Here is a 24,161-nt window from a genome sequence, read left to right as displayed (position 1 = left end):
CCACCAGCAGTGTATGAGGGTTCATTTTTCTCCACAACCTCTCCAACATTTGTTAATTTTTGTTTTGGTTATTTTTGCTATTCTAATGGATGTTAGGTGATATCTTAATGTAGTTTTGATTTGCATTTCCTTGATGATCAGTGATGATGAACATCTTTTCATGTGCCTATTGGTCATCTGTATATCTTCTTTGGAGAATTAGCTGCTCATGTCTCCTGCCCATTTTTTGATCAGGTTGTCTGCATTTTTGCTGTTGAGTTGTGTGAGTTCTTTATATATTATGGATATTAACCCTTTGTCAGATATATGACTTGCAAATATTTTTTCCCAATTAGTGGGTTGTTTTTTTGTTTCACTCCTGTTTTCCCTTGCCTCAAAGAAGCTCTTTAGTCTGATGAAGTCCCATTTGTTTATTCTTTCTATTGTTTCCCTTGTCTGAGAAGACATGGTGTCCGAAAAGGTGCTTTTAATACTGATGTCAAAGAGTGTACTGCCTATATTTTCTTCTAAAAGCCTTATGGTTTCAAGTCTTACCTTTAGCTCTTTGATCCATTTTGAGTTTATTTTTGTGAATGGTGAAAAAGAATGGTCAATTTTCATTCTTTTGCATGTGGCTCTCCAGTTTTCCCAGCACATTTGTTGAAGACTTTCTTTTCTCCATTGTATGCCCTCAACTCCTTTGTCGAAGAGTAGCTGTCCATAGATGTGTGGTTTAACTTCTGGGCTTTCAATTCTGTTCCATTGATCTGTGCACCTGTTTTTGTACCAGTACCATACTGTTTTGATTACTGTAGCTTTGTAGTATTTTTTGAAGTCAGGGATTGTGATGCCTCCATCTTTGTTCTTTTTTTCCTCAGGATTGCTTTAGCAATACGGGGTCTTTTGTTGCCCCACATGAATTTTAGGATTCTTTGTTCTATTTCTGTAAATAATGTCATTGGGATTCTGATTGGGATAGCATTCAATCTGTAGATTACTTTAGGTAGTATGGACATTTTAACTATGTTTATTTTTCCAATCTGTGTGCATGGAATGTCTTTCCATCTCTTTGTGTCGTCATCAATTTCTTTCAGGAAAGTCTTGTAGTTTTCATTGTATAGGTCTTTCACTTCCTTAGTTAAATTCACCCCAAGGTATTTTATTCTTTTTGTTGTGATAAAGATTTAGATTTTTAAAAAATCAAACAACTATTTAAAAATCTCATGATTCCTCTTAACCAATGGAATCCAGGAATTCAAAATAATTCCATGAGGATTTTTGTTAAATTTTGCCTGGTACTATCAATTTATTGTGAATTATGGAAAGCAGAGTGCAGCATGGTGTTAAAACTGGTTGGCTAGATAACCCACAAAAGCATAGAGCAATGAATGAAACCTGGATCACAGACCAACAATGCTGGGTTTACAATTATTTGGGAGGTCAAAGTTGTCCAAGTCTAGTAATTAAGAAAATACTAAAGATGCCTTAAAATTATATTTTAAAATATATTTTCATGAGAATTTCATGTATATGTATAAATAGAGATTATTTTAATAAATCTGACAAAACCTATTAATATTTAACAAATTTTAACCTTTGCCATATTTACTTCTTTTATTTTTATTTACCGAAGTATTTGAATCAAGTTTTGCAATCATGGAATGGTAGTATACATCTTTATAAGAAAGCATTGTTTTTATAGAACAGAATTTAAAAGTCTCTTAATTTCATCTAATACCTAATTCACATTCAAATTTCTTTGACAGCTAAAGCAAAATAGTATTCTTATCATTGGCTTGATTGAATACACATCTAAACAGTTTTTTTAAGAGAGGATTTACCATTTATGAATCTTTTTTGTGTTTGTTTGGAGTTTTTTGTGAGGAAGTTTGGCCCTGAGCTAACATCTGTTGTCAATGTTCCTCTTTTTTACTTGAGGAAGATTGTCACTGAGTTAATATCTGCACCAATCTTCCTCTATTTTATGTGGGATGCCACCACAACATAGCTTGATGAGCAGTGTTATGCACATGCCCAGGATCCAAACCTGTGAACCCTGGGCTGCCAAAGCAGAGTGTGCAAACTTTATCACTATGCCACTAGGCTGGTCTCTATGAATCTTTTTGAGTTCAAGGTATTGGCTTGTTGGAGAGAAGGACATCGGTTTTCTTTCACAATGTCCAGAATTCTGGCAGGCTGATTGCTCCCGTGTGGTATCATTTTACTTGTTTTTCTAGTTCTTGTATTTCCTGTGAATTGAAAATTAGATGCAGAGGCTTCAGTAAATTTTGTTTAGCAGTTTTGCAAGAACATAAAATAGCTGGTTCTATCTATTTCATTTACAGTAGCTCATGAAGCACAGGATGCTAGAAGTTCCACCTTTGGGGACTGATCAGCTGGTTCAGAGGGTGACAGTCTGATCCCTTCAGTGTAAATTATCTTTTTCCCCTTATAATGAGAAAATAATTAGGATAGTAGTACTTTAGTGTCTTGAGAATGTCCAGTCCCCAAACAAGTTTTCAAGTAATGTTTTTAGCATCTGTTGATAATTGTTGACTGCACCAATTATGTCTTTAGGGGGTATAAAAAGGCAATTTTCCAATATAATTATTTCCCTACATATTTTATCAGAATTATCATGCAGCAAATTATATTTACTCAATCATGACCTTCTACTTATTCCTACAGACAATTTAATCAGGCAAATCAGAAGAAATGCTTAATTCTTTTCCTTTAATTTATTGATTTTCGAAGTAGGTAGTTGGTAAAGTAGCTATTTTCAATTGTGCCATTTTTTTCCTTTTTTTAGAAATCATTATGAAATAATGGACTTTTAGATAATCTGGATGTTTCAGTCAGTTGCAGACATTTTTATTTTTGTTGCTGAAATGATCACATCTTTGCCCTGTTGGAGCCTATTCAGACCAGCCACCGTGCCTTTTTGTTACAATCCATTATCTTTGATATTTTCTTCACTTTCTGTTCCAAAAAAATTGCGTTCTAGGCCCGTCTTATGTGTTTCCTGCCTCAGACCTAAATTCAGCCATTTTCCCAAGGAACCTTAGTTCCTTTCATTTGAAAATGAAACTTGAAAACGAAAATACATATGGTTAGAGTACACATCATTACCAACAGTTGCTTCCCAGTAATCATGTTTTGGTTTTTGGAGGAATATTAGCCCTGAGCTAACATCTGCCACCAATCCTCTTTTTCACTGAGGAAGGTTGGTGCAGAGTTAACATTGTGCCCATCTTCTTCTACTTTAAATGTGGGACAACTGCCACAGCATGGCTTGACAAGCAGTGTGTAGGTCCGCACTGGGGATCTGAACTGGTGAATCCCAGGCTGCCAAAGCAGAACGTGCAAACTTAATTGCTGCACCACTGGGGTGGCCCCCCAAGGAATCATTTTTGGTGGCCAAAATTATGAAATATGCATTTAAAAATAAATAATGATACCATGAATTTATACTGCAATTCCTTGTTCCCAATTAACATTACAGGGTTATATTCTTTAAGATTTTACTTGTATATGTTTTCTCTTCTACCATGGTATTTATTCCTAACAGCATTTTCATAATTTTTGAGAATATGTTTTCTTATAAAATACATACAATTATTTAAAAATTACTTTTATAGTTTTTTTTTATCTGAAGTAAAGTTTCTATAAACTAGAAAAGAAGTGAAAATTCCAACAGAGTGCAGATGTCAGGGTAAGGAATGCTTCCAGCTTTTAAAATTGAAGTTCAGTAGGTAAGAATCACAGTGTGAACAATCTAAACACAGAAATAAGTTTAATTAAATCAGAATATTTTTTCCCTAACACATAGCTGTTATCAACTTCATGTGCAATAAAGATAGTGGTAACATGTTTAGAATAAGAATTCCCTTGCCTCTGCTCAGAGTTTTTGTATCAACTGTTCTACAGTGGATCTAGGAAAAAAATTATAAGATGCTTCTCAGGTAACTTTGAGGTACAGGGTGCACCCGACCATGCTTTGACTGATAGTTCTCTGAAAGTTTTTTGATGCTTCTTCTTACAGACATGAATTACCCGATGTAGCCAGTGATAGGCAATTCTCACTTGAATATCAAATTGTTGCTTGAAGAGCTGCAAGATCGCTTGAGCCAAAACGAGAGGCAGTGAAAGAAAAGTGAGAAGCAGAGAAAGATTCTTATACAGAACTCCTAAGTGAAACAAGACATTCTAAGGCTACAAAACACTGCACTTTTTCAGTAGGCTGCATTTTTTTTCAATTAGGTTTAATAAATCAGCGTTTGTCATAGCCCACTAAATCTTGCAAACCTTGGCGACATTTAAATTAAAGCTATGTTCCTTGGACAAAAGTTTATACATCTCCAAACAAGTAAAGTAAAGCCCTATCATCATGTGATAGTGGGAGCCAAAAGTCAGCTGTATAAAATGCAGAGTCCCTTAATTACAAGGATAGTGAAATGACAGAGAAAGAGTCACAGCTAGCTGGCCTAGAGTTTGGGGATCCAATTGTAAATTCAAATCTGTCCAGGAACACTGCTATTTGGCCTTAGCTGCTAATATATATGTTTGTTTGCTAATATATATGTATTTATTTGGTCTCACCTGCTAATATATATTCCACCTAAATATCAGTAAGGACAATTCTAAGTCTTACGGCAGGCTGGGACTTCCAAGACAGCAACAGAGATTCCAAGAATCTCCCAGTTAGTTGATTCCCACTGCCTACTCCTGTTGGGAAGAGATTGGGCCAGAAGAAGAATGGAATGTGGGGGTAACGTGTGACTCCTGCCCTCACTCTCCCCGGCTCCAACAAAACCTGCCTACCTAACAGAACAAGCCTCTACTTGACAACAGCATCTGGGCAGAGGCTGGGAGTCAATCCTAATCATATCTCTGCAATACACATCAAAGAATTTATATGTTTTTAATATAACTGAGTTTTTGAAAATAAAGGGACTAAGAAACTGGAGAGAGATTGGTTTTGATACCAATCTTCATTTTGAGAATATTTGCTTTTTAAAATTCTTGAACAACCATCTTGCTGAGCTACGAGGATCTTTGGAACTCATTTACTCCAAGCTCCTATTTACAGATTAAATGTGTATGTTGTGTCAATTGCTAGAACGATTAAGTGACTTACTCCAAGCTAATTACGAACAAGTAGAACTAGAACCCAAATATTTGTACTTGTAATTCAGTGCAAACATGAGGGAGGTACAGGGTAATACAGCTGCGTCACAACGCAAGTCAATAGGTCAGCTCAGTTTGTAAGTATACATCCGTGTCTGTCTAACACTGATTATGTTCTTTCTTACTTGTTTAGGTAGGATTTTCAGCTCATACTTTGGGCACTGCTACTTTACTTTTTAAAGACAGACAAACAACAAAACAATAAAACTTATGGTGAATCACATAGCAGAATTTCAGGTACAACATACGTTGTTTGGTTCCTTTCCTCTGCAAGGATCTCTTACCTCCTCCGGGTAGCCTGGGTGGAAAGGAGAGAAATGATAAGGAAGTAATTGATGGTGATCAAATGGAACTTTCTTAGTTCAAATGTAGACTCATTGTTCCATTATCTTAATTTCATTCTTTCTTTGTGACACGACAAAGTGGTTAAAATATTGTGGGTTACTTTGTTAATAGTATGATCTTTTATTTTATATAATTAAATTTTTAAACTCAGGTTCTTACACAAAATTTCCAGGTGGACCAAAACACCAAACAGCTAATGCCACTTTTCTGATGATCAACCAATCTAGTGGGGCACTGAACACGTGGAAGTGGCAGAGGACTGGAACAACCAAAAGAATTAGTACTGAGAAGCCAGGCCCAAGGGCTACTGTGCATCATGCCAGCAAAACATTTGAGGCCTAGAGTCAAAAATGAGGATAGCTGGGTAGGGACAGACGGGAGCAGGGGGCTGACTGGAGGAGAGAGGTCTTGTTCAAATGCTTATTTTTAATGTTCCCCAGTTTTGAAGATGCAATAATATAATAATACAGAGATAGTTTCCTGAAATAAGGAGCTTCATTGGGAATGAAACACAAAATGACCTCAAGTCTCCTATGTTTTCATAGTTCGGAGATATTTTTTAAAATTTTATTTTGGTTTTTTATCCCCTTTCACCTCATGTTAATTAAAACAAATCTTTCAATAATCTCTAGAATAATGAATGCATAAACCTTCATCATCCTCTTCAGTCAAGCAGAAAATTTTGTTTTTGCTCTACTTTTTTCTGTTTGTTTAGCGACTTATTTAGCATTTAAAATCATGCAAAAGTATGCAGACACACCATCAACAAGCCCACTGTCTCGAAATGTCAAACTGACCTCAGTTATTGAAATCTGAAAGCTGATTTTGTATTGCCCTTTTTGAGCAATTTGTGATTGCCACTCAAGAAAGCATTCGTGCATGTTGCACTGCCAAAGAAGTAGAGGTCACAAACCAGTCTGTCCATTACTGTCCAAACCACTGTGCGGTAAAGGGAGCAGTGAACACAACCACAGTCCATTCAGAGCGTTGACAAATGCCTTACGGATAAAGTATCGGAAATATGGACAGCCTTAAACTACTTAAATGAAAGTATTTTGTACAGAATTGTTTGGTAGTTTTTGGAACCCCTGTAGCCCAGATAATGCCTGTCAAAATGCCTCTGTCCATTTTATTCCTGATCTACGAAAGGATCGCTAGGGAATAATGCACTTTCTTGAGCGTATTTATCATGGGTTGAAAGGAGAGTCTCAGTCTATTTGATAATTATTATGGTAAGTAAATGGAGTTGGAAATCTTGAATCTCTCAATCTTGGCCAGTAGTTTATGAACCCATTAGCTCCATGCCCTTACTGGTACCCAGCCATCTAGTATTAGAAAGATGGATTAGCTTTGTAAAGCACCAAAATAAAATGGATAAATTAAATAATAATCCCTCATAGTATACATGGTTCATAGTCTTTAAAATGCTTTCACACACTTTATCTATTTGAACCCTGTAATAACCCCACAGGGTAGAAAGTGTGAGGATAATTGTTTTGCAGCAGTAGAATAATGTGACGCTAATGTTTGTACGTCAAATGTCAGTATATCGAGCTGAGTCTGGAATACTACAACAGTAGGCTCATTACGAAGCTATTTATATGAAGGGTCAAAGATCTGCTGGAAAAGATGTATTTAGAAGGCAAAAAACAAAAGTTGCCAAGTTTATTTCAAGGACAATGGATCAGGATCAGTGAGAAGCATATTTATAAGCATAGCATTGCACTCATATCTTAGATTTTCCTTTGAGTCAGAACCTGTAAAAATATGTCAAAGTCATAGGACAAGAGGGTTGCTGCTAATGTTTCTCCTTATTAAAAGTCTTCATGCGATGCTGACATCACAGGGTATCAGAAGCATCGGTTGCATTGGCAGCAGGGTGAAGACCATAATGGCAGGTGATGGCAGGTGCTATTAACTAATTTTTGCAAAGTAGACTCTTGCTTATAGTAGATTGCATGCTCATTTGTTTCTAAATTTGTTTTTCATTCTGGATTTATCCGTAGAGGCACTTCTTTCTTCATGCATGACTGTGATATACCTATGGCCTTATTTGTGAGTTTTTTCCATGCCAATAAAGTTTTCTTTTGCTTTCATCAAGTGCTTTGGGATATCGCCAGTCCAGGTAATTTCTAAGCTAACTTCTAAGTTTGTATATTCCTGAACCACAAAAATAATAAAGAAATGGAAGCCCCAATCCACTTTAAGTGCAGGCCTTAATTTTGAGTCTTGTGAGCTTTTATTTTCCTTTCCTTTAACTTAGAGTCTCAAGAATAAATGCTTCTTCATCTTTCTGGGGTAATAGGTGAAATTTTTCTAATGTCCATTGACATTCATAGTGCTGGCTCTAATAGAGGTCAATTCATATTTAATACCCTGTGATGTCTTCCTTTCCTTCCCTAACATGTCTGTTAAGGTATAAGCTCTTCTCTTTGACTGGAACCAATAAAGAACTCCCAACCTAACCCCCAGAGCAGATTCAGTGTCTTTTCTGGAGGTGTTGTTTTAGAGTCCACTTCATTACAGGAAGCTGAGCGCTTCTGTTTCATTTAACAACTACAGATTTGTATTGCATTCTTGTCATTGCTGTAGATATGTAAAGTATGTTACGTAGTGTTTGCAGCCAGAGGCTTTTTTTGTAGTCCAGCTGTCCTCCACTTTTGGGAAATAGAACTCTCTATTTGTGTTTGTCATCCCCCGCTCCATTCTTCAGTCTTCAGACAGAAGCTATTTCAGGATATCACACCCCGAACTACTTCAATATTTCTTATTACGTTTTTTATTAAAGAACCAAATCCTTCACATGAACTACAACGTTCAGCCATATTTTGTCCTTTACCTGCTTCTTCAGACTCATCTTGTATCACACTCTGACTCGCTGTTTGTACTTCTGCTGTACTCGTCATCTCTTCGTTGTTCTATCACACCATGATCTCTCCAGCCATAGACACTTAACAGGTATTATTTCTGTTGTCAGATTGCTCTACCTTCCTTCTTAGCCTACGTAATGCTTTAAAATCTTTCCGGTTTTAGAAAATGCATTACTTCTCAAGGAAACTTTCTTAATTCCGCTTCATTGTCAGGTCTCATTATCCTATGCTCTTCTCATAACTGTCAGTATTACAATTTTGTATTTATTTTGGTTATTGTTACACGTAAGCATTATCCTCCCCACAGCAACAGATTTAAACTTCCAAAAGGCAAGGGCTTTGCTTACTATTTTATCCCAAGCACCTAGCACAGAGCTTGCTACATAGCAGGCATTCTATAAATATTTTTGAATCAATTAAATAATATATTTGTTCAATGTTCCCAAGATTTCACTCTTTTTCAACATAGTCCACATAACAAAAAGTCAAGCGTTGAGATATTTGCCTCTCAGTGTCTTAACAATTTTTTTTATATCACTCAAGTTTCCTAACTTTTGAGTCCTTTAATATCTAAGTCTGATGTAGCATTTAAAGATCCCTAGTCACAAAATCTTCACATATAATGAGCAGGAGCTAGGAAGCCTTGTAAATGGAGGAGATGCTGATAGAGTAGAACTATACTAGAATAATACACTGGAAGGAAAAATGAAAATAGAGTGAATTTATGAAAAAACAGAGTCCTCTTGTGTTGTGGAATATTCAGACTTAGGAGAGAAATGAGGAAAAACATATTAAAAATCTTCTATGCTTCGATAGGGAACAGCTGGTTCTGACCGAGCATTTTTCTTGCAGTCCCTCTTTCAGCATATTATTTTACCTCTCTCTCCCTTTCATCAAATTTTTAACAAGTTATGTCAGTTCTTCCTTCACAATTTTTAATGCATGTCTGCGAAGTTTTGTTTTCACAGTCGGTAAACCTTGTCAGGCATTTATATCCTCACACTTAGACTCCTGCAGTAGGCTCCTAACTCAATTGCCTGCATTTGTTTCTTATAATTTATTCTGCTTCTACTGCCAGATCAATCTTCTGTTACAAAATTTTCATACCTTCACTATTCTCTTTCAAACACAGCAGACAAACAGAAATATAACTTGATTACTTAAGAAATAAAGTAAAAAATTAAGATCTTTTACAACACAAATTCCCTCTCTAATTGCCTAGGTTTCCCAGAGACAAACACTCCACCCCAGCAAGACAGTCCATCCATTCAGTGTCACATAAACTGAGTACTAGTTGCTTTTCCTCTCCAGGAATACTTTCTCTCTTCTGGTAAAACCATCCCTCTTTTTAGTGAAGAACCTATTCCATGTGATTCATATAGATCTCTCACCACTTATAACATGAAGGATAAACTCATGATCTGGTCCATGCCAGACTCTTTTATCACTTAGATCACAATCACTATTCCAGTGTTTGTGTTAAGCAATCTGTTAGATAACCTCCAATGATCCCTACCTCCCAGTATGCAAACCCTCTGTCATCCTCTGCCCTGGACTTCTTGACTTGCTTCTAAAGTCTGGAATGTGGTAGAAGCAATGGTATGTCACTCACAAAATTGTTACAAAAGAATTATGATTTCTGTCTTGATCTCTCTCTCTTTTTATTTTTTCTCTCTCTCTATCTCTCTTTCTCTCCTCTTGCTCTGGAGGAAGCAGGATATAATGTTGTGAATAATCCTATGGAGAGACCCACGTGGCAAGGAATTAATGTCTCTGATTGAGATTGTAAATGAGGACTTATGAGTGAGCCATGTGAGTGAGCTCGGAAGCAGATCTTCCATAACTCAAACCTTGAGATGATTTCCGTCCCTGTTGACTCCTTGACTACAGCTTGTAGAGACCTGAATGAGACATGCCTATCTAAGGTGTACTGCAGGATCCCCAATCCACAGAACTGTGAGAAAATCAATGTTTGTTGTTTTAAGCCACTAAATTTGGGGGTAACGTTATGTAGCAAGAGATGATTACTACATGTACTTTCAAGAAGAGTAGGGGGCCGGCCCCATGGCCCAGTGGTTAAGTTCATGTGCTCCGCTGTGGCGGCCCAGGGTTTCACTGGTTCGGATCCTAGGCGCTGGACATGGCACCGTTCGTCAGGCCATGCTGAGGCGGCGTCCCATATGCCACAACTAGAAGGGTCTGCAACTAAGATATACAACTATGTACCAGGGGGGATTTGGGGAGATAAAGCAGAAAAAAAAAAGAGAGAAGATTGGCAACAGTTGTTAGCTCAGGTGCCAATCTTTGAAAAAAAAAAGGAGTAAATTGATCTTTTCTAAGTTTTTATCTATAGAGAGAGTCTATAAGGGAAATCTAGACTTGGGACTGACAGCAGTCATATTTTCTACTGTTTAGACGGAGTCTATCAGAGAATTAAATAAGTATATAGAAAAAAATTAGAGCCAAGAAATAGAAATATAGACAGGCTCCTGACCATATTTGAGTCCCTAGATTGAGCAGTGCCTTAGAAGTCTTAATTATGTGAAGCAATTCTCTGCTTTGCTTATGCTAGTTTGTTCTTTGTCATTTGTAACCAAAACAATCTAGAATAATACATCCTCTAAACTTACTTTAACCCTTCACAGAGTGGCCTTTTTACTCAAATTTTTCCCTTCATCTAAGATACATTCATCCGTTCACTCTGCTAAACCACTCACTGGTTGTGGTTAATTTTATGTGTCAACTTGACTGGCCATGGGGTACCTACATAGGACAAAAGGCAGAGGAAAGCGGAATCCACCCCTTCCTGCCTGATTACTTGAGCTGAGGTATCAGTCTTCTCCTGCCCTTGTGCTCCTGGTTCTCAGGCCTTTGGATTCAGATGGAATTACACCACCAGCTCTCCTGGGTCTACAGCTTACAGACAACAGATGTGGGACTTCTCAGTCTCCGTAATTGCATGAGCCAATTCCTTATAATAAATGTCTTCCTATATAAATCCTATTGTTTCTGTTTCTCTAGAAAACCCTATCTAATATCCTAGTTATCCTTCAAGATTCAGTCAAGTTTTTTTTTTTTTTAATTGTCTAAAGACTCTTCTGATCATTCCAAATCCACTTATGTATTGTCATTTCTTGGTCAACCCATTTGATGAATATGGCTCTCAGAATACCTCACTAGTTTAACTGTGAATTTTGTTTTGTTTTGGTGTATATAGCATATATTTGTAACAAAACTGAAGATATTTGGGGAAATGAGTGATTTTACATACTTTTCTGTATTTGCCCTAGTATCTAAAATAGTTTTGAAATAATATCAATCATTAATTCATTAGATAGTAGTTTCCAACTATAGATTCAAAATAAGGAGGCTCATATTTGATCGGTTACTCAGGGAAATAGTTGTTCTTCTTTATTGAACTGTAACTGTAACCGTTTGTCACTAGAAACTTAAAGTCACTGTAACCCTACAGTCACTAGCGTCTATCAGATAGAGATAATATGTTTGATTTGTGGGATACGGGACATATGTAAAACTATTAGATGACTTTTTAATTTTTAGAATATCATCATAATTAGTCATGAATTTTTTTTTACCAGATGTCTTTCTGAATGGCATTCAAAATCCTAGCCAGCTGGTTATTTATCATTTTATGAGCACATTACAAATAAAGAGAGAATATTCCCCTTTTGTACAAACCTTATTGAAATGAACACATATTCAAAAGCTTGGCAAATATCTGGCATCTTCCCTGAAATAAAATGAACATGATTTGCTGCATGTGATAAATATATAGAAGCAATAAACAGATCAGTTTATTTCATATCTAATATTCTAGATTTTAAATATGTACCAAATGCTGATAGTAATAAAAAGCAATATGGCTCAATTATCCCAAAATAAAGAAAACCTTCCTGAGCAAAAAGAGAAGGATTGGCAGCAGTTAGGTCAGGGCATATTTTCCTCAAAAAAAAAAAAAAAAGAAAAGAAAAGAAAACCTTGCTACACACAGAGAGACTGTGAAAACCATAAGGCAACTAAAATGCCATAGAAGCTCTTCAGCCTAACACCAGGTCTCACTGGGAAACTGAGGGGAAAAAAGCACAATTTTTAATCTCCAAAACCACCGTCATATCCATCATTTCTCCAATCCACTTCAAATAAAAGTGTACTCTAACTAGCATAATTGAGTAAATAGAGTATCTGAGCCTTCTCGAAAATCCCCAGGTCTCTCTTCCGTTTAAGCCGATGCCCATCTTTCCCACATGGAAATTGTCTGGCTGCCACTGATTTGGTAGAAATATTGTGACGAGATATTTGTTAATTGTCTGGAACCAGGGGAAGGAGAAAGGAAGAAGAGAAGTTCGTTCGGACAACAAGAAAGCAGACAAGATTGTACAGAAAGTGCAAAATATAAAATAAACATTCCTTATAGAGTTGACTAGACTGGCTAACTCTTCTACGAAGTAATTTGTTTTTCTACCTGGAAATACAGCAGGGCTGCATTTTCAGCAGTCTTTGATGTTAGCTGTGGTCACGTGTCTAAATTCTAGCCAATAGAATGTGAGCAAAACTCGTGTACATCATCCTCACTGGGAGACTGGGCTCATTAAAACATCCTGTACCTAATTAGCAGTGTTTCTTTCCTGGCTTAATATTGATGGACATGGCCATTATGGAAACTTTAAGATAAAATAAACCTACATGTCTGAATTCTCACTTAGAGAGAATGGTTTACAGCTGAGCAAGAACAATCTCTATTTTTGGACTTTATGTGTGCAGAAAATAAACTTCTTTCTATTTTGAGACATTTGGGATTACTTAAAGGAGCAAATGTAGTCTTAACAAATATGATTCTTCCAGTGAAGAAAGGGGGCTACTTTTTCATATCCTCTATAAAAATAAAAGGTCAGAATTGCTTACGACTTGAAGAGAAGAAAAAGTCACAATAGAAATTTTAAAATTAAGCAAATCTTCCTAAAATGGAAATACCCACTTCTGCTTCTGTGAACCTCTTTTCAATATTCTCGGTTACCTTAATAACCTGTTTTCTCTAGCACAGTCTAAAATTCATCTAGGAAGAGAATCTACTAGCATATTATAAAAAAAAAGAAAACCTCTTACTTTGTGCTGAAATCATAGCAAATCAATAAAAATAGTAATCAGCTTAACTCATTATTCATCCAGTTTTCTTAGTTTGTCAGGATAGAAGTCATGTGGAAGAGGCTCTTGAAAGTGTATGAATCCCCTGACCCTTTCAAGCAGAGCCTTTCCTGCCATTGGCAACTCTGCACATGCTTCCAACCCTTAAAAGCTAATGCAACGAGGAGCTGGATCCTGCTGTGGTTATTTTAAGAAATGGAGACCTCATTATTCATCTATCATTGAAAATAGCTTGAGAATCTCCGGTTTATACACAAGGTCCTGTAACAAGGGCTTCTACAGAACAGGTAACTTTGTCTCATTTGGGATTTATAATGCTTTTTTAATTAAGAAATGGATGACGGGAGTGAAGACTGTTTACAACACATCTATTTATTAATTCACTCAACAGATATTTATTAAGCACCTGCTCTGTGGCAAACACAGTTCTAAGCACTGGTACTTGGTGATACAATAAGGAATAAAACAAACAGTTCACCTGTAACTGATATTCAATTTGGAAACTTGGCTTTTGAAACTGCAAGTATTGAAGAGAGTTAAATTAACCATGAAAGCTTGAGCTGTCAGGTAAGCAGTTGTGATTTCCAGGTGTATATCACAAGAGGTAATATAGAGTCTTTCTCAATGGACCAACTTGATTCTATTCGTTTCTAAGTGTTAGAATGGAAAGATGGACATTTTAATTAGAATAGATATGTTTGTTGAATATCAATCTGAAAGATCTTATTTATTAGTAAATTAGAAACTCTAGTCCCTGAAACAGCTTGGCTTGGAAGCTGGTTTGGTTAATGGAAAAGAGGTAAGGCATACTTGAGAATAGTTTTTAGATGTAGGTATCCAGTTTTTGAAGATCATCAGCCATTATGTTAGGCAGAAGGGATGGAGAATACTGGTGGATTATTTAAGTGACTCTGAGATCCCTTCCTTTTTATTTTTCATTTTTTGAGCAATGATAAGACAAACATGGTACACCAGAAATAGCAATGAGCTTAGAATCAGAAGGCATAAAAAAAAAACTTAGCTCCAACAGAAATGTTCTGTGTGCTCCTCAGGCTTATGAGTCTCCATTACCTCAACTATAAATATATTTTAAAATTCTGTCGTAACAAAAATTACAACTCACCTTGATTGGGATCATTTTGTACAGATTGCTTCCTTCCCAAAGGCAATTGATTGTTAATGCAAAATGGTTGTTAAGCACACAGCAGAGGTGGGTTTGATTCTTGGCTCTACGTCCTACTAAGTGCATCACTTTGAATAAGGGATTTAACTCTTCAAAATGTAAATTTCCTCATCTGTAAAATGACTAGAATATTGGTACCCTCACCATAAGTTTCATACAATATGAGATAAGCATGTATAATAATTAAAACATTTTAACTGCTCAAGAAATGTGGGTTACTGTGATTTTTCACTACTTTTAATCATGAAAAGCAAATTAAATAAGATTATGTGAAGAAAGTTCTTCAAAAGCTGTAGCTACTTTATAAATGCCAGGTATAATCATTTGGCCTGGTTCCAGAAAACCAGGGTACCACATAATTAAACCACATGTGAAAAACATGCTTCATAAAGTATTTAAAGGGTTTCTGAAGTAGTATCCCCACTATCCAGGAACTTCCTCTTATTCTCCAGCTTCTGAGTCCATAAGGCTTTCTTTGAGCATTTGATTGTTGAGTGTATATCTAGTATTTATAAAAGTATTAATTGAAATATGCATTCTTTTCTTTACATTTGCACGCGGTATTAGAGCGTATTAACTAAGTTTGCTGGTTAAAGAAAGGGATGAGTGTTTCAGTTTTCTACAAGTGAATCTTAAATGCTCCAATGATGACACATTTTTTACTATAACTGCTTTCATTTCAGAGACTAAGATGGCAGAGTGTTGAAGATTAAATTTGCTGAAACTCCCTGTGAATCCATTGTATACAAAAGAGTGGGGGAGCGAGTGTTCAATACCTGAATACTCTTTAAGTTAGTTTGTCCTTAAAATTATGAAAGTTTAGTTCCGAAAGGCACTATAAGAAGTATCATAGACTTTGTCCCCTAGTTTAACCAACCAGAAAGCTAGGGTAATAGAGGGGAGTTGATTCAGATCAGGTCACAATATTGGAACTAAGTTCACTTCTCTTTCCACTAAACTAAATGGTCCTTTTATATCATACAATTTTTGAAATCATAATACAGGGAAGATTTTGTGTAAAGAAAGTGAAGGATAATTCACAGACATATAGAAAATCCTAAGCACAATAGAGGAATATAAAGTGATTAGGTAAAAGATCAATAATTTGTGTGGTTTTATTGACACGAATATGATTTTCTCTGCGTTAAATCATATTACTTACTTCCTCTCTGAATTACCTCCCAAAAACCAATATACAAGGATTAATTTTAAGATGAAAACTATGTAATTCTCAGTTTAGAAAATACTGAGGATGTATTATTAAGAATTCTTAGGAAACATATTTAAATTATTTTGTGAGTGACTGATCACTAGTCACAGAATTAGTGACAGAAATAAGCCTCTTTTATGTAGTCAAGCTCTCGGAATGCGGTAGATAATAAAAAATTGTTGAATGAAAGACTAAACCAATAAGTGAGTTAACGAATTAATGAATAACCTAAAGTAGTAGTTTCTTAAATAATGTTTTCTTGATCTTACATGTTTAAAGCACTTTTCAAAATTAGAAAGAAAATTGCCAAGGAATCATTATGTGCTTAGAATATTAATTTCCCATGCATTTTTTAAAAGCAACTAACCAAGGCTACGTTACAATTTAGAGAAATGACTATGAGAGAAAAAAGAGAAAAGAAGTAGAGAGAAAGAGAGCAAGTGCTTTCCTGTACATTCCATTTCTGAGGATTCTCATTTAGTTTGATCGGAACCATGTAAAAACCTGGTAGGTTTCTACAGGGTAGGTAAGTAGAATTGTGAAAAGTCGAACAGCTGGACAGATAGAAGTTCTCTCAATGTTATCAATAGATTCATTCTCAAAGGAGAAATGATAATAACTACCAGAAATTACATCACAGCTATATGATAATAGCTACATGAATTGCTGATGATAGTTGTTAGCATCTAAGAAAGTTATGCAAATTCCATGTAATAAATGAATAAATTATGCAAACATATTGTATTCATTAATTCACTATGTTTCTTCCCAATTTCAATTCACTGGAGAGATCTTAAATTCAATGGCTGAATGGACCCCACATGTGCATATAAAATTTCCTTTTACTTCACTCACTGACCCAGTTATTCGTTTAGGCTATAACTGCTCGTCTGCCAGCTCCTCGGTACCCCACCTACTTCTCTTCTCCAGCCATTTATTAATCTCACAGGGACTTAGATTCCTGCTGAACTGAACTTGTTAAAGTTGGAACAATTGAAATTTTCATAAGAATTTCATACAGAATATAGGACTCCTGAAAAGACCTATTTAAATCTTCACTTCCTGTCATACCTTGGGGAGAAGTGGTTTCCTTGTTTCATACATATTTGTGCTAAATGTGCTGTTTTGAGATGAGTTTGAGAAGTCAAATTACTCTCTGTGTGAAGTCTCTTGACTTCAGGAATATAAAAGAATTTCCCAAATGACTATAAACCTGTTTGTCTTTGTCTTTTACTTTCTAGATTATTCTTGGACACCTGGAGTTCCGGATAAAGAGTTTTGGACTGGGTTAATAAGTCATCAGTCATTCTGGCCTCTACCTTCTCATTGCAGATTTTAAAAAATACAAATACACAAAGCCTGAGTCACCTCAAAATTTCACTTTTGAAACGGCCAAGGTAGATCTGGTGTCTGTCTCAGATATCTGTGACTTTCAAAGCCCCTGGGGATTTGTTTTTATAGTTCTTTTGTTTGTTTGTTTTTGAGGAAGATTAGCCCTGAGCTAATATCTGCTGCTAATCTTCCTCTTTTTGCTGAGGAAGACTGGCCCTGAGCTAACATCCGTGCCCATCTTCCTGTACTTTATTTGTGGGATGCCTGCCACAGCATGGCTTGCCAAGCAGTGCCATGTCCACACCCGGGATCCGAACCAGTGAACCCTGGGCCACCCAATTGAATGTGCGAACTTAACCACTGTGCCACCAGGCAGGCCCTGCCCCTGGGGATTTTGCTGCTAATTCAATTGACAACTGATTGATTTTAGAAATATCTCAAAGATCCCCCTGCACAACTGAGCAAGTTCCTAATGTATTTTAGTCATCCTACTGATAGTATCTTGTTAGATTCATGAAAATAAAAAAGGTTAAAATTAAAACACAACACATTAAAGAATGGTATTGATGTTTTCATTTTTTATTGATTATTCTGTTTATAGTTCTTTAAAAATTCTTCTTGTATTCTAAGGTTGTGTTTTCTAGGGTTGATTTAATAGGAATTTGATTTTGCTTCTCTGTAATGATTATAGGCTCTATGAGATTAGGAACTGTATTTATTTTAGTTATTACTATTTTCCTTGTGCTGGATAAATTCTCTGACACATAGTAGGGGCTCGATAACTATCTATAGAATGAATAAATTATAACAAAAGCTGGAAACATTTATGCCACATGATTCAGACTAAAACTATTGAATTCACTTTCTTAGAGGGGAGGTGTGGATCCAGATATGTGTGAGGCTTGGTTCCTAATCTGACAGTTTTCGCATGTAGTGGAGGAGATTGACATATACAAGATTACTATAATACAAGGCAGCCAGTACTCAATAAAATGTAGCTAAAATTATTAAACGCAAGTTCTAATATCTCTTTACTAGCACTGTAAATTTAGGAAATTTATTTCACCTCTTGAACACAGTTTTATTATCTGTAAAATGTAAATACCTGTCTATATAGCATGAGTAATAAATAAGATGATGAAGATAAAATCTCTAGTATAATGCTTAGCCCAGAGTAGACAATCAAGGCAATTTTGATATATATATATCAACAACAAAATAATTTATTCAACAAATATATTTTAAAAATCTACTAGGGACAGGATACTGATAACTATCTCAAATATCAAAAGGGAAAAAAAAGCATGGCTTCTGCAATTGAGCACCTCCCATCTCTATGCAGTTATAAATAGTCCATGCTGTAAATGCCTTTCATTCAGTCATTACATATAAATTGAACACCTCCTCTGAGCAAAGCTCTTAGTCTGGGGCTGGAAACAGTATGAAAATATAGTCAACTGTGTGTGTGCCAGAGAAAGAACATTCCAGGAAGATGAGGAGCCAGCACTTGCAAAAGCGCTGAGTCAGGAAGCATAGCATGAAGGAGGAAGTGAAAGATCTGAGTGGCCATGGTGTTGGAAGTAAGAAAGAGTGATGTGAGATGAGGTGGTACAGTTAGGCCAATTTATACAGATAATTTCAGTAATTTGCATATCTATCTCAAGAATAATAAGTTACTATCAAATAGTTTTAAGTAAGATTGGGGAGATATGCACAATGTATGCCATGCTAAATATTTTCTTTAAAAATTATTCATTTGAGGGGCTGGCCCGGTGGCACAGCAGTTAAGCACACATGTTCTGCTTCAGAGGCCTGGGGTTCCCTGGCTCCGATCCTAGATGCAGACATGGCACCACTGGGCTAGCCATCCTATGGTAAGCATTCCACATATAAAGTAGAGGAAGATGGGCACGGATATTAGCTCAGGGCCTGTCTTCCTCAGCAAAAAGAGGAGGATTGGTGGCAGAAGTTAGCTCAGGGCTAATCTTCCTCAAAAAAAAAAAAAAATTATTCATTTGAGAATTTCAATATCAGCTCCAACGTGGAAAGGACTTGAAGGTTATCAATCCTAGCCTTACCATGAAAAAAAAAAAGCTGAAAAATTTGAAAATCAGTGACTACTTTTGGAACCATTAGAGGATTAAAGTTTCAGGGCAAGGAAATATACTGAAATCTAGAGAGACAGGTGAATATAGAGAATTAAAGCTGATAGCTGCATGTGAGGAGCAGAAGCCACTGGAGCCATAAATTAATAGGAAAAGTTAGTAGTAATTGTGAGGAATTGCTGAAGGCTGAGTGTGGACTACAGTGAGAGTGAGAAATTCCTAGGGACCACAGTATTAGGGGTGCTCACACTTTTATGGGCTTTATTTCCAGGAACTCCACCATGGTCTCAAGGCAGAGTCAAGAAAAATTCCTTCAGGGCTTTGGCAGGTGAGGGGAAAATTCTCAATTTACAAATATCCCCAGAGCGTTTTCCATAACAAAGGCATACTCTTCAAGGGAGAGATTTTATCAAAGCCTGAGTTTACTGAGAGGAAGGAGATTTACACAACTCTAACAACATCTAGCTTTCCTTTATCACCTAAAGGGAAAGGGGAGAGCTAAAAAGCACTCCTGAATTTTATAGTCCATGGACAAAGGTCAACTAAATGACCGGTATTTAATCATAAGATCATAGAACGCTTCCACTCTACCATACTTTACCACCAAATAAACAGTGGATATCAGCTGAAAGAACTGCAAAGTACAGACTTTATTTAAGCAACAGTTCTCGGGGAAACCTAAGGACAACAGAAGAGACGAAACAAGAACAATAGAAAAATTAGAAGTCTCAGGAGACTATACTTTCAGCAAACATTAAACAAAGCAAAACTCATAGCCAGATTAACATAAAACCTCACACTCCAGGCCTTTTACCCCAGTTCCTCTTACACAATACATCATGCCTGTTTTTCAACAATAATAACAACAATATTCAAAGCCTGAAAAAAGGCAAGAAAAAAAACAATCTGAAAAGGCAAAGCAAGAATCAGATGCAAACTCAAATATGATTCTAATGGAAAAAGTAGACAACTTACAAAAAAGTCTGTGTAATATAAATAGAGAAATGGAAACTATGATAAAATCGAAAGGAAATGCTAGAAATCAAAACCAGTGAAACAGAAATGAATTAAGCCTTTGATGGGCTCCTCTTAGACTGGAAACGGCTGAAGAAAGACTCAATAACCTGGAAGATATGTCAATAGAAACTTCCCAAACTAAAATTAAATGAGAAATAAGAATGAACGCAAAACAAAAGGAACAGAATATCCAAGAACTGTGGGGAAGTTTAAAGTGGTGTAACATCCACAATAGAAATACTCAAAGGAGAAGAAAAAGCTACAAAAGCAAAATAAATATTTGAAGTAATAAGCGTTAAGAATTTTCCAAAATTGCAAAGATGCACAAAACCATACGTCTAGAAATACCAGAGAACACCAACCAGTATATATACTGAAAAAATTATACTTAGTCATATCATATTTAAATTGCAGAAAAGTAAAGACAAAGAGAAACAAGCCTTACTTACAGAGGAATAAGACAAGAATTACATCAGACTTCTTATCAGACCACGGAAGCAAGAAGAGTAGAGTAAAATATTTAGTGTTGAAAGAAAAAAACCTTACAATCCTATACCCATTGACATTATCCTTAAAAAGTGAAGAAGAAATAACTTATCTGAAAACCAAACCAAAAGACCCAAAGTATTCATTACTAGAAGGACTGCCCCATAAGAAATGCTAAAAGAAGTTTTTCAGGAGAATAAACATCATGTGGATAGAAAATTTATCTACATAAAGAAAGGAAGAGATTCAGAAAGAGAATAAATAAAGGTAAAATTAAATCTTTTAATTTTATTATTCTTAAATAACCTAATAGATAAGTGTTTATAGTAATAATAGTAGCAATGCTTTGGTTAGACGTTAGGATAAGTGAAATAAATGACGACAATGTTGTACGGAATAAGAGGGAGAAATTGGGAATACCCTTTATAAGCTGCCTGCATTACCTATAATGTGGTATAGTGTTATTTAAAAGTGGGCCTAGATTAGTTATAAATGTATATTGAAAATTCTAGGGCAATCACTAAACCAAATTTGTAAAGAACTATAATTTATACGTTAAGAGAGAAATTGGAATCATACAAAACTCAGTTAAAACCACAGGAGGTGGCCCAGTCCTATGGCTGAGTGGTTAGAGTTCTGCATGCTCTGCTTTTGCAGTCTGGGTTCATGGGTTTGGATCCCAGGAGCAGACCTCCTCCACTCACTAGCCATCCCGGGGGGGTGTCCCACATACAAAATCGTAGAGGAGGATTGGCACAGATGTTATCTCAGGACTAATCTTCCTCAAGCAAAAAAAATAGGAAGATTGGCAATGGATGTTACTTGAAGGTGAATCTTCCTCAGCAAAAAAAAAAAAAAGGAGGCAGAAAAAGATTTAAAAAATCAAATAATAAGTGTAAAAAGTAGAAAAACATACACTTATGATAGATATTAATCCAATGATATCAATAATTACTTTAAATGTCTAAATATATGAATTAAAAAACAGACTGAGAGAATAGGGAAAAGAAACAAACCAACTATATGCCATCTATAAGAAGCCCATTTTAAATATAAAGAAACAAATATATTCAAAGTAAAAGTATAGAGAAGGATAAACCATACTAACACCAATAAAACAAAACTGGAGTGATGACTGTTAATTTCAGACAACGCACACTTCTAACAAGGAAATATATCAGGATAAAGAGGGACATTACATAATGATAAAAGGGCCAGTGCTCCAAGAAGACATAGCAATCCTTAAAGTGTGTGCACTAACAACAGAACATTAAAGCATATGAGGCAAAAACTGATAGAACTGCACGGAGAAATGGGCAGATGGATTAAAGTAATACATCAAATCTACAATATAAATAAAAATCATATGATCATACAAACTAATGTAAAAAAATTAGACAAATCCAACACCCATTTATAATAAAAACTTTCAGTAAACTTGAAATCGAAGGGAACTTCTTCAACTTGCTGAAGAACATCTACAAAAACCCTACAGTTAGCAGCATGCTAAAAGGTGGGAAACTGAGCGCTTTCCCCTTAAGCTCAAGGCAAGGATGTCACCTCTTATCACTCCTATTAATCATGACAATCAAAGACCAAGCTAGCTCAGTAAAAGGAAAACAGAAAATAAAGCAGCAGATAAATTGGGAAAGAAGAAATAAACTATCTTTGTTTGCAGATGACATGATTGTCTATGTTGAAAATTCCCCCCCCAAATTACCCCAAACTACTGGAACTTATAAGCAATCAGAGCAAGGGTGCAAGATTAATGTAGAAAAGCCAATTGCTTTCACATATACCAGCAATGAACAATTGGAATTTGAAATTAGAAACAAAATACTATTTACATTAACACAGAAAACAATGAAATACTGAAATATAAATCTTACAAAAACGTACAGGGTTTACAGGCAGAAATTCATAAACTCTGATTAAAAAAAGATCAAAATAAATGGAGAGATATTCTGTGTTCACAAATTGGAAGACTCAATATTTTTAAAATGTCAATTCTACCCAACTTGACGTATAGATTCATTATAATTGCAATCAAAATACCAGCAAATTATTGTGAAGCTAACAAACATTCTAAAATTTATATGGAAAGACAAGACCTAGAATTAACAATGTGCTACTGAAAAAGGACAAAACTGGAGAAATAAACAATTTGATTAAAAATGGCCAAAAGATCTGAATAGCCACTTAACCAAAGAACTTACAGAAATGGAAATAAGCACAATAAAAGATGTGGATGCGTAACATAATTTTCATTTGGGAATTGCAAATTAAAATGACAATGAGATACAACTACACATGTCCTAGAAAAGCAAAAAAAAAAGAAAAGAAAAGAAAAACCAAATGTTGGTGAGTGTGCAACAGAAACCCTGTTTGCGGTAATACGAAATGGTGAAGCCAGTTTGGGAGATAATTTGTAGTTTACTACAGAGCTAAACATAGTCTTACCATAAGATATAGCAACCACCCTGCTAGATATTTTCCCCGTTAATCTGGAAATGTATGTTCACACAAAAACCTGCATATGAATATTTATAGCAGCTTTATTTATAATCACCAAAACCAGGAAGCAACTGTGATGCCTTTCAATAGGAGAACGGATAACAAGTTGGGATACCTTCATACGCTGGAATACTAGGGAGTGATAAAAAGTTATAAAAAGAAATTTGCTATTCAAACTGGACATAGAGGAATCTTTAATGCATGTGGATAAATGAGAAAATTCAGTCTGAAAAGACTAGATACTGTATTCCAATTATATGACAATCTGAAAAAGGCAAAGCCATAGAAATATATTACAAAGATCAGTGGTTGCCAGGATTTGGGGAAGGGGAGAGGAAGGGAGAGTTGAATAGGTGACACACGGGAAATTTTTAGGGCAGTGAAACTATTCTATGTGATACTGCAATGATGGATACGTCACACTGTGCTTTTGCCGAAACCTTTAGAATTTACAACAGTAAAAATGAACCTTAATGTACGCAAAATTTAAAAAGTCATTTAGGAGTTTGGGGCATCCCATAAAGGAACACAGACTGTGACAAGGGTATCTAAGTACATTGTAAATATATGAAACAATCTCACTGAAGGGGCTATGGGGAAAAGTGCTGAACTAAGTACCTTTGGAAATGAGTGAAATCTGTAAGACTCAAGGCATAAAGAACAGCATCTGGTCCATAAGCTTGTTTTCCATGGGGTATGCCTTCCCAATTCTGATACCTCTATACATGTATACTGGAACTGAACAATTAATTAAATGGACGGCTGATTGT

Source organism: Equus asinus, chromosome 2 (assembly GCF_041296235.1).
Source record: "Equus asinus isolate D_3611 breed Donkey chromosome 2, EquAss-T2T_v2, whole genome shotgun sequence".
Classification (NCBI taxonomy): Eukaryota; Metazoa; Chordata; class Mammalia; order Perissodactyla; family Equidae; genus Equus; species Equus asinus.
This window is presented reverse-complemented; position numbering follows the sequence as displayed.